This window comes from Sinohyriopsis cumingii, chromosome 6, assembly GCF_028554795.1.
Source record: "Sinohyriopsis cumingii isolate HCF-2022 chromosome 6, ASM2855479v2, whole genome shotgun sequence".
NCBI classification, from domain to species: domain Eukaryota; kingdom Metazoa; phylum Mollusca; class Bivalvia; order Unionida; family Unionidae; genus Sinohyriopsis; species Sinohyriopsis cumingii.
In genome coordinates, this window is record NC_142966.1 from 45,449,342 (window position 1) to 45,458,215 (window position 8,874).

Sequence of the window (8,874 nt, forward strand, 5' to 3'; positions counted from 1 at the left end):
TTTAGATCAACACCTGGTGTGTACGAAAAGAATGATTCTGGAAAATATCCATCTCCACTGAATAAATTTACATTATAATACCATATAATAGAATTAAAAAAAATTAAAACTGAAAACAATTAAATTAGAATAAATATATATTAAATCAGTTGTACGTAACAGTTTTCACTGTAGTTTGCTGCATCATTATCAATACCATTAACATCCTATCAACATAATTCTAGAGTTTTTATATGTAAAGGAAATCCCTTTGTATATGTTCTATATGTATCAAGTATCTTACCCCATAATCCCTTACAGCATTTTGTTATAATTTGCCCGTATATTCGAGGGAGAATACAATAGGCAGATGTATAGATTATACAATTTAATTCAAGGGACTATGCATTTTTTAAGCGAAATCTTCATCTAAACCAAAATAGCAAATGCCAATTAGCCATGTATATACAATTCCCTATGTCATTACCTAATCCACATCTGCTACTTACGATACTTAACCAAGGGGTCTGAAATAGCTGTGCACATTTTCTCCAGCGTGATTTATCTCCCTTACCTCTTGTATAGGCTGCCATTAGTACTCTATGTGATTCATAATCACATATTTGAGTAGATCTATAATACTATCGTATAGCACATTTGATTCATTACTCGTTTGGTTACTGGTGTGTATATCTTTTAACATATAATCAATACTTGGTTCGATTGGGTAGAACCCTCTGTAAGGTATTTACCTTACAGGTTTTGGTTAGGCAGGGTGCAATCGGCAAAGCAGACGTCTTGCTACACAACTCTCTTGGGAATTGCAATCGTTTTATAGTCAGTATAATTGGTTTGTAATTAACCTGTTTTTCTACTAGTGTATATATATCTTCCTCAGAGTGAACAGAACAGTTTTCAGATGACATAGATATCAATCAATTTTATGTTCTACTTGATAATAATAATAATAATAATAATAATAATAATAATAATAATAATAATGATGATAATAATAATAATAATTATAATACAAAAAGTAATAATGTTATTTAATTTCAGTAATACATTTATTCTGTCACTAACATGTAAACCGCTTGTCTGATCATCAACGATTTATACAGGATTTATAGAAAGCATGCAAGATAATACAACTTGTACTCGATCTGTGAATATAGTTTTGAAACATGGAATAATTAGCATACGTATATTCATTTGATGTCTGCAGAAGTTGGTAAACATCTCCAGTATCAGTACAACGCAACTATGGTTGTCTGCATCTAATATTTTGAGGTATACCCACGTTAGCCAATAGAAGGCAGTTAAAATGCCCAGTCAACGAATACCGCACGAAATATTAAAATTACATGTGTAGTTTTGAACGAAGACCCACTTAAAATCCTTTAATAACAGGATACACGTTTCATTTAATTATAATCTGAATTAAATGTTTGCTTGACAATATTACAAATTTGAAATTCATTTAATCACATAGTTTATATTTCAGTAGAAAGTATCAAAGTGAAGACTGAATAATTTCGTTCACTGAAACATACGTTCCACATTTCATTTGCTGTGCATAAAAGTAATCATCAACAAAGTTAATCTAGTAAAGGAGGACAATACAATTTTTACAAACTATCAATCAAAGAATAAGGATCCACCCGTATACAGAGATCATTTCATATGGACAAAATCATTTGTCAACAGAGAATGTCCAATGCATGTAATGTCTCATTGTTGGATACGGTACACATTAATCGTTCGAATAGGTCAAAAACAGCTCATCCAAGACTACTCGCACATCAGCACAATTAATACATAAATGCATCTGTTAAGCTCTATACTATCGCAGACGTGAGGAACGTAATAATTAGTTTGATTTATACTGAAACATTCTTAAAAATATATTCTTTTTGTTTTGTTGAAATATGTATATTTTTAAATCTGACTTACTTTGGCTATAAGAAGAAGAAGAAGAAGAAGAAGAAGAAGAGGATAAAGGAGAAGTAGAAGCGTAGAGGAAGAAGAATAATGTCGAAATTTAGCTAGCGTCTCTCAATTAGCAGCATTCGACTAATTTCCTTGAAGCCATTGACTGAAGACGTCACGTATAACACCACATACTTTATACCCATTGGTTTGGCATGAAAATGATTGCATACAACTAGACACATTTTCAAATACATAACATAATGCATTGTGAAAGGTAAATGGACCTGCCTTGATGAATACGTTTGTCACCTCTTTAATGTTTGAAAGTGGCTCTAAGAGGAAATTTTTGTATATATTGTAGTTTTTGATCACTTCGCTTAGATGCACATTTAGGATTGTGGCATTTAGTAAAGTTAGCATCTGTATTACACTTTGCCAATAAAAAGTATTAGGTAAAATAGTATATAAACGTTCATACTGAGTGTATGTAATGACATTTTCTATATAAGTTTACAATTTTAGTAATATAAATACTGAAAAAAATAAGAAAATAATAAATTAGACATGAGTGTTACGATCAATCTCAATATTTTTATTAAGTTTAAATGAGTTAATTGAATTAGCATATCGAATGTAAGCATAAAGTGAGTTCAATGTTTTAGCATCAGCATATGTAGACTTCCTTTGTTCAATGCTAGGTTTTAGGCAGTTCTAAATTGTTGGTAATATTAGATCTTAGATTATACAAAAAGACAAGTATTCTGGAAATATGCTTCTGAATATTTAAAATCCAAAACTTCAAATACCGTATCATTAATGCTATTGCGCTATGGTCATGTTTTTATTTCGCAAATTCTATTAAATGTCACCAGAAACATTGCATGTTGTCTGATATTCAATTATTACTACCCTATTTACTTTTTCACCAATCGTCCACTCATGTAATATATCGGCTCAGATCACATTGTATGGAATAGACATTATTAATTGATAAGGACGTTGGCGTATTATGTGCAATTATATTGGTATTAAAAGTACTTGTATATCTGACTCAAAAATATATTCGGATATATTTAATAGCGTGAGAGTCCTTACCATTTTATATGGAACAGACTAGTGACAACTGCTAATAGGGAATTCTTAACGGTAGTAAAGATAAGGGTTTAAATTGGCAATATATACGCAAAACTCGATTTACTTCATGACGAAATGTAATGAGAGCAAAATTAAGATCAGAAAAAGCCCCACTATGACTAAGCAGGAAAGAGTTAGTACATAGGTATATGTACAGAGTTTAATTACTATGTAGATATAACAAACAATGTATGTATGTATGTATGCATGCATGTATGTATGTATGCATGCATGCATGCATGCATGCATGTATGTATGTATGTATGTATGTATGTATGTATATGTATATATATATATATATATATATATATATATATATATATATATATATATATATATATATATATATATATATATATATATATATATATATATATATATATATATATATATATATATATATATATATATATATATATATATATATATATATATGATTGATAAATGTACAAGTTCATGTGTGTCTGAATGTTTTCCTATTGGAAAAAATTTCTCAGGATGAAAGATAGTGGGAGAAAGGGACATATTATTCGTGTTATCATATAAATATAACATATCCCATTTTGACAATAATCTATTTTATTTAAAAAATAACATTCGAATATGCTTGAAACAGTCTGCCTTTGTTGTACGTCTATAAGGTCTTCTTCGAAAAGTTCCAATTTTCATGCCGATCCAAATTATGAAACTTGGTATTCCTGCAAAGATTGAAACTCATTTATTAACCATCATGGTATAAGATGTAATCCTTTTTCTATTTTCATACATACGGTTACAATTTCAACATTAGAACTAAGTTATTGAGACGAGACATTGCAGTTGTATAAAATGCGAATGTGGATTAGTATAAGAACAAGTTCATATTTACCTTCAATGATATTCTGGATGTCATAGCACCAAATATATATTACATGTATCTTATTTAAGCTTACACTTTAATGGGAGACAGACGACAAAGGAGACGGAATATTTGTATTTTCTCAATGTCTCTTAGGATAACCTAAATACAACATGTTCAACTAGACTATTGCATAAGTTTGATATAGAAATGCCTTTTGATGAAAAAAATAATGAATTGATTGACTTGGATAAATTGCGTCCAAAGACCCCAATGTCAAAAGCAAAATTAATGAAACAAAGTAATTATTGTTTTCAAACTTCGTTCGCTTTGAAACAAAAACACAAAATATGTCAATTTCTGATGGTTTCTCTAAAACTGTTTTCCAGAAATTATGATCATATTCACAGAGAATGATGCATGTTTCATATATGCAAATCATGCTTACCCTCAGTTTCCATGTCTGCTTTCTATTTTCTATTTTCCAAGATGTGATCCTTGCATAAATATTATGAGGATAATAATCAGGAAGATAACTGAAAGGAGAAAGAGGTAGCGATGATGAAGTGAATACAGAGGGTGTGAATGTTGCCGAAATATTACAGAACTAAAATTATTTGGGAACCTTTTCACAAATGTTTCCAAATATGTTTCCTAATATGTTTCTCATCTATCTCCAAATTTGATTAAATATCGTTTTTCTTGTGATGCATATGCAAAATGGTTTTCAGATATTACATTTCTTCCAGAAATGGAGATAATAATATAGTAAAAGAGCAGACATTATTGACTCATAGTTATGATGTATTGCTACTACCTAAGAAATAAAATATTATATGAAGAAACGTCTATTAGTATTTGGGTATTAATATAAGTGTATGAAACGAGTCTTCAGAGTTGAATGATAATGATAAGGCACTCACTTCCGAAACCGCTGTCACCACCTCCTCCAATGAAGCCGGAGACCATGCCAACGGTGGAAAGTAATGCAAGTATGCAGAGGACTAACAACGTGTTCATGGCTAGGAAAGAAGTAAAAAATTATAAATAACTAACGTGGCTAAAACGTCTATTCTACATTAATTTAAAGAAGTCTGAAATATGTTTCTTTGGCATTACAAGCTGTAGTGTTTTTCTGAAAATATTGGTAAATGAATACTTCTGACTCGTTGATGCTTTAAAGAGATGAGACATTGTTGAAAATATGAGTGAATACACGCTACTAAAAGCTTTAATAACCAGATGGTCTACATATATCTCAATGTTAAAACGTCTTATATAATTTTCTGATAATTGGTAAACACGATTATATTTCAAATAAATAACGCTCAAATTAAGTATTGTATCTGTGTTTCACTTACCTGCCATTATCGTAGACTTGATGCTATCGTCCCTGATTAGAACTGACCGACTTGGGAAATTATTGCTGCCTTAATATTATATAGGAACTGCACACGATATGGAATTATATAATTATGGGGTCACACCAAAATTATAGTCATTTCCGCAATACGTATCAATGACCACCAAATAAATATATCTCTCTCTCTGAGAATCGATGTAATCAGATATGCAAGATTATACCATTTGCCCATGTGTATTCATTAGGCGGAAGTTAGAATGGGTGATAGTCTATCAAAGAGGTGTGTCAAGTCTGAAAGATCCGAAAAACACCTTTGACCTCCATTATTGATTCGTACAAAAATTCATAAATCTGCAGTTCTGAATTCTCCTTTAATATGTACACTTAAGGAGATTTTACTCATATATCATAGATAGGTTTTGAGTAAGTTAATTATATATGAACAAAGGCATTGCAGATTTACAAGTGGTTCTCTAACAAAAAGCCGAAAATCATTCTAAAACTATATAAATTATTGCGGATGCACAATCGGCTCCAGGGAACTTAAATATGGACTAGAAGGTATGGTTTAGAGTGTGTTTGTTCGATTGAATGTGGTTGCACATTAGTGATCGGTACATCTTAATTCAGATAAATGGATTATTTCTTTCTTCCTTTGTTAACAAAGTTGGGTAAAGTGGCACATCAAAAGTATGATAGTAGACGAATAAAATCAATCATCCAAATAGTTTTGTATGTTGATACCATAGCATTCGAACAAAAAAAATTATAATGAACAATTTCTCATGAAGATAACTTTACAGTTATTTAATTATTAACACGCTGACACGTCTAAACTTTAGGAGCTGGCTATCAGCGAATATAATGCAAAACATAAAGAAACGACAGAGAGAACAATGAGAAAAAATAAAAGGGATAACTTCTATTACTTCTAACACAACTCATATTACTCATTTTTTTAAAGATCTGCACTTTGTTATATAAACAGACTTATTAATCTAGTAAAGTGAGCACATATGTATCTAAAACTGCAAATGCAGGCTAAATTGGACTATACCGGTTCCTTTATTTAAATATTAAAGGACATTATCCATATAGTAGCTGAACCCGCATTCGATCCGTTTGTATTTACTCAAAATATCATAAATATTGGAAGAGGGATCAGGAAAAAAGTATTTATTATTTCAGAACAAAATACGATATTTGGATTGCCTACACATTGTTCGACTGAAGTTAAAGTTTGGATGTTGATAATGCCCTCACTATATTGTACTGATATTAGTAGGATCAATGACTAAATTTAGTTGGACTATAGATTTGAATTCATATTGCAAGACTGATAAGTCTCTGAAATTGTCTGAAAATGAATGATTATATCTGGAGATGACTTGAAAGGATTCGAAAACTTTGCAATATATAGACTGCCTTGTTCTTAAAAACGTGTTTTACCGACGCTTCTTTTTTATTTCTGGCAAATGTTTCTCGAAATCTTCATACCTCTTTTTTCTTTCTCGCAAGTGATTACGGAGAGCTTTTTCCAGCGCATCAATGTTTCAAAGTTCAAAACATCACTTTTATGATTTTGACAAACACCAACCTTTATGATTCTTCACATTATATATTAGCAACACATAAAGATCTATCAAACGAACATGGCCCATGCATACTATATCATAGATACATATATGCCCACCGTCTCTTTAAAGTGACAGCAAAACATATTATTGTTGTGAAAAAGAAAGTGTCAGAGACAGATACAGAGTGCTATGAAGGTGGATGTTTGATATATTAATTTAATTAATTAACAATCGGAACGAAACATTTGGCAATTTTAAACTCGAACATTTTTCAGAAATAGTATAGATTATAATTGTTTTATTTGTACACATTATAGAAACTGTAATTTTCTTATATTTTTATGCATCCATTATTTTGTACGACAGTCGGTGCACATATGCTTAAAACACTGTAGTTGTTTAAAACGAATGTATATTAATATTAGAATAATGCATTGTACCCACATAAATATCATTCTTATCACAACATCTGCGTATATAATATGCACCTGCTTTACTAAATCGGCAGAAACATTTGTTTACAAGGTAGTATGTGTAATGGTACATAAAAAAGGTACACGCGTGGTTTAAAACGCATACTTTCAACCTATCCACGTATGAACTTAAAACTATCAGCTAATATGTCATTACTTTATCAAATAGACTCACCTTTTGTGAAAAGACATTATTAAATGATTAGACCATTTTTATAACTTCCAAGCAACGCCATATAAAATACAAGGTAACTGAAACATAGCAATCATTGTTAAAGCTATATTTAGCGTTTTTAAAGATGATGCCATTATTCCAGGATTAGCAAGAACGTGGATCCTGAAGCTTCTCTGCAATTGAGTGGTAAACCGAGGAGAAATTAGAAAGAAATCATTAGCAGAGAATATTATGACCGATTATGGATCTAGGTCCACCCGAGACCCAAGCACAAGAAACATCCGTATGACAAGATATATGATCCAGTTCAAGCCAAATGATAATATGGGGAGGGGAATGAAAGATACCAACGATAACAAATTGATAGTGCAATCGATGCATATGCATGGACTAATTTCTAAAACAGCAGTTTTGAAGAAACATTAAACAAAATCATCACAAAGAATGTAATTTTAACCTGCATGAGAGCTAGAGTGAGATGGAGAGGGTTCTAGAGACAGACATTGAGAAATATGCTACGGAATGATTAAAAATAAAATATTCATACATATTTGAAACGCGCCGGCTCCGTATCGGAAAACGAAATGATGCAGAACTCTGATGCAGAAAATGTTGTTCAGAGGAGAGGAATAAAAGGACCATGCGACGAGATACCACGCTAGATCGTACTTGACGGAAAAAGAGATGAAATTAATGGTGTAAAAGGATGTGCCTGAGTGAAAAATAAATCGAAATATGCATAGATAAATGTATAGAGAGAAAACAACTTTTGATATTATAACAACATTTTTCAGCAGTTGAGGATATCGTTCCACAAGACATTTAGTGATAGCAACCCGATGAGTAATTAAAGTTCAGCTGTAAACATGTGCAATGAAATTATTAACTGCGTATTTATTATTAATTAATTTTTAATAACTAAACTACTTCAATTATTTTACACAGACATCACCCTGTAATTAATAAGGTTCCGCCTACTCTCAGACGGATCCACATTGTATAGGATATGTGATACAACATATGCGAGTACATTGGAGTTCTAATATCTGTTCTGGTAAACACGTTCCAGGTTTACAGTATTTATGTTCTTGGTTTTGTTTGTTTGTTTGGGTTTTGGTGGTTTGTGGGTTGGATTATCTTTTCCTGCACATGTTATACACTGACGAGGTCTCCTTACAGATATGGCAACATATCCACATTATTTGTAGTAAGGTTGTTTAGATTTGTCAGTGGAGCACATCCACGTTATGCCTGCATTGGTACACGATACTGATAAATTCTACGGCTTCATAACGGACTCGTTCGCCGCCTATGATGAAAATGGCATAAAAGGAATGAATGTATGTTAACTATGTGTCATACTTCTTGTATAGCACCGATTGATTTTAGGGGAGCACGTCAGT

The 8,874-nt window shown here is 31.4% G+C and overlaps 1 long non-coding RNA gene across 1 annotated transcript; it reads right to left on the reverse strand.

Annotated features, from left to right (window-relative positions):
- Positions 1–3,606: 3,606 nt before the first annotated feature.
- Positions 3,607–5,281, reverse strand: LOC149796844 (uncharacterized). Its single transcript, XR_016421476.1, has 4 exons — positions 5,245–5,281; positions 4,807–4,905; positions 4,332–4,419; positions 3,607–3,743 (listed from the first exon to the last, which is right to left on the reverse strand). It is a non-coding gene; the product is annotated as an uncharacterized LOC149796844 (long non-coding RNA).
- Positions 5,282–8,874: the final 3,593 nt, after the last annotated feature.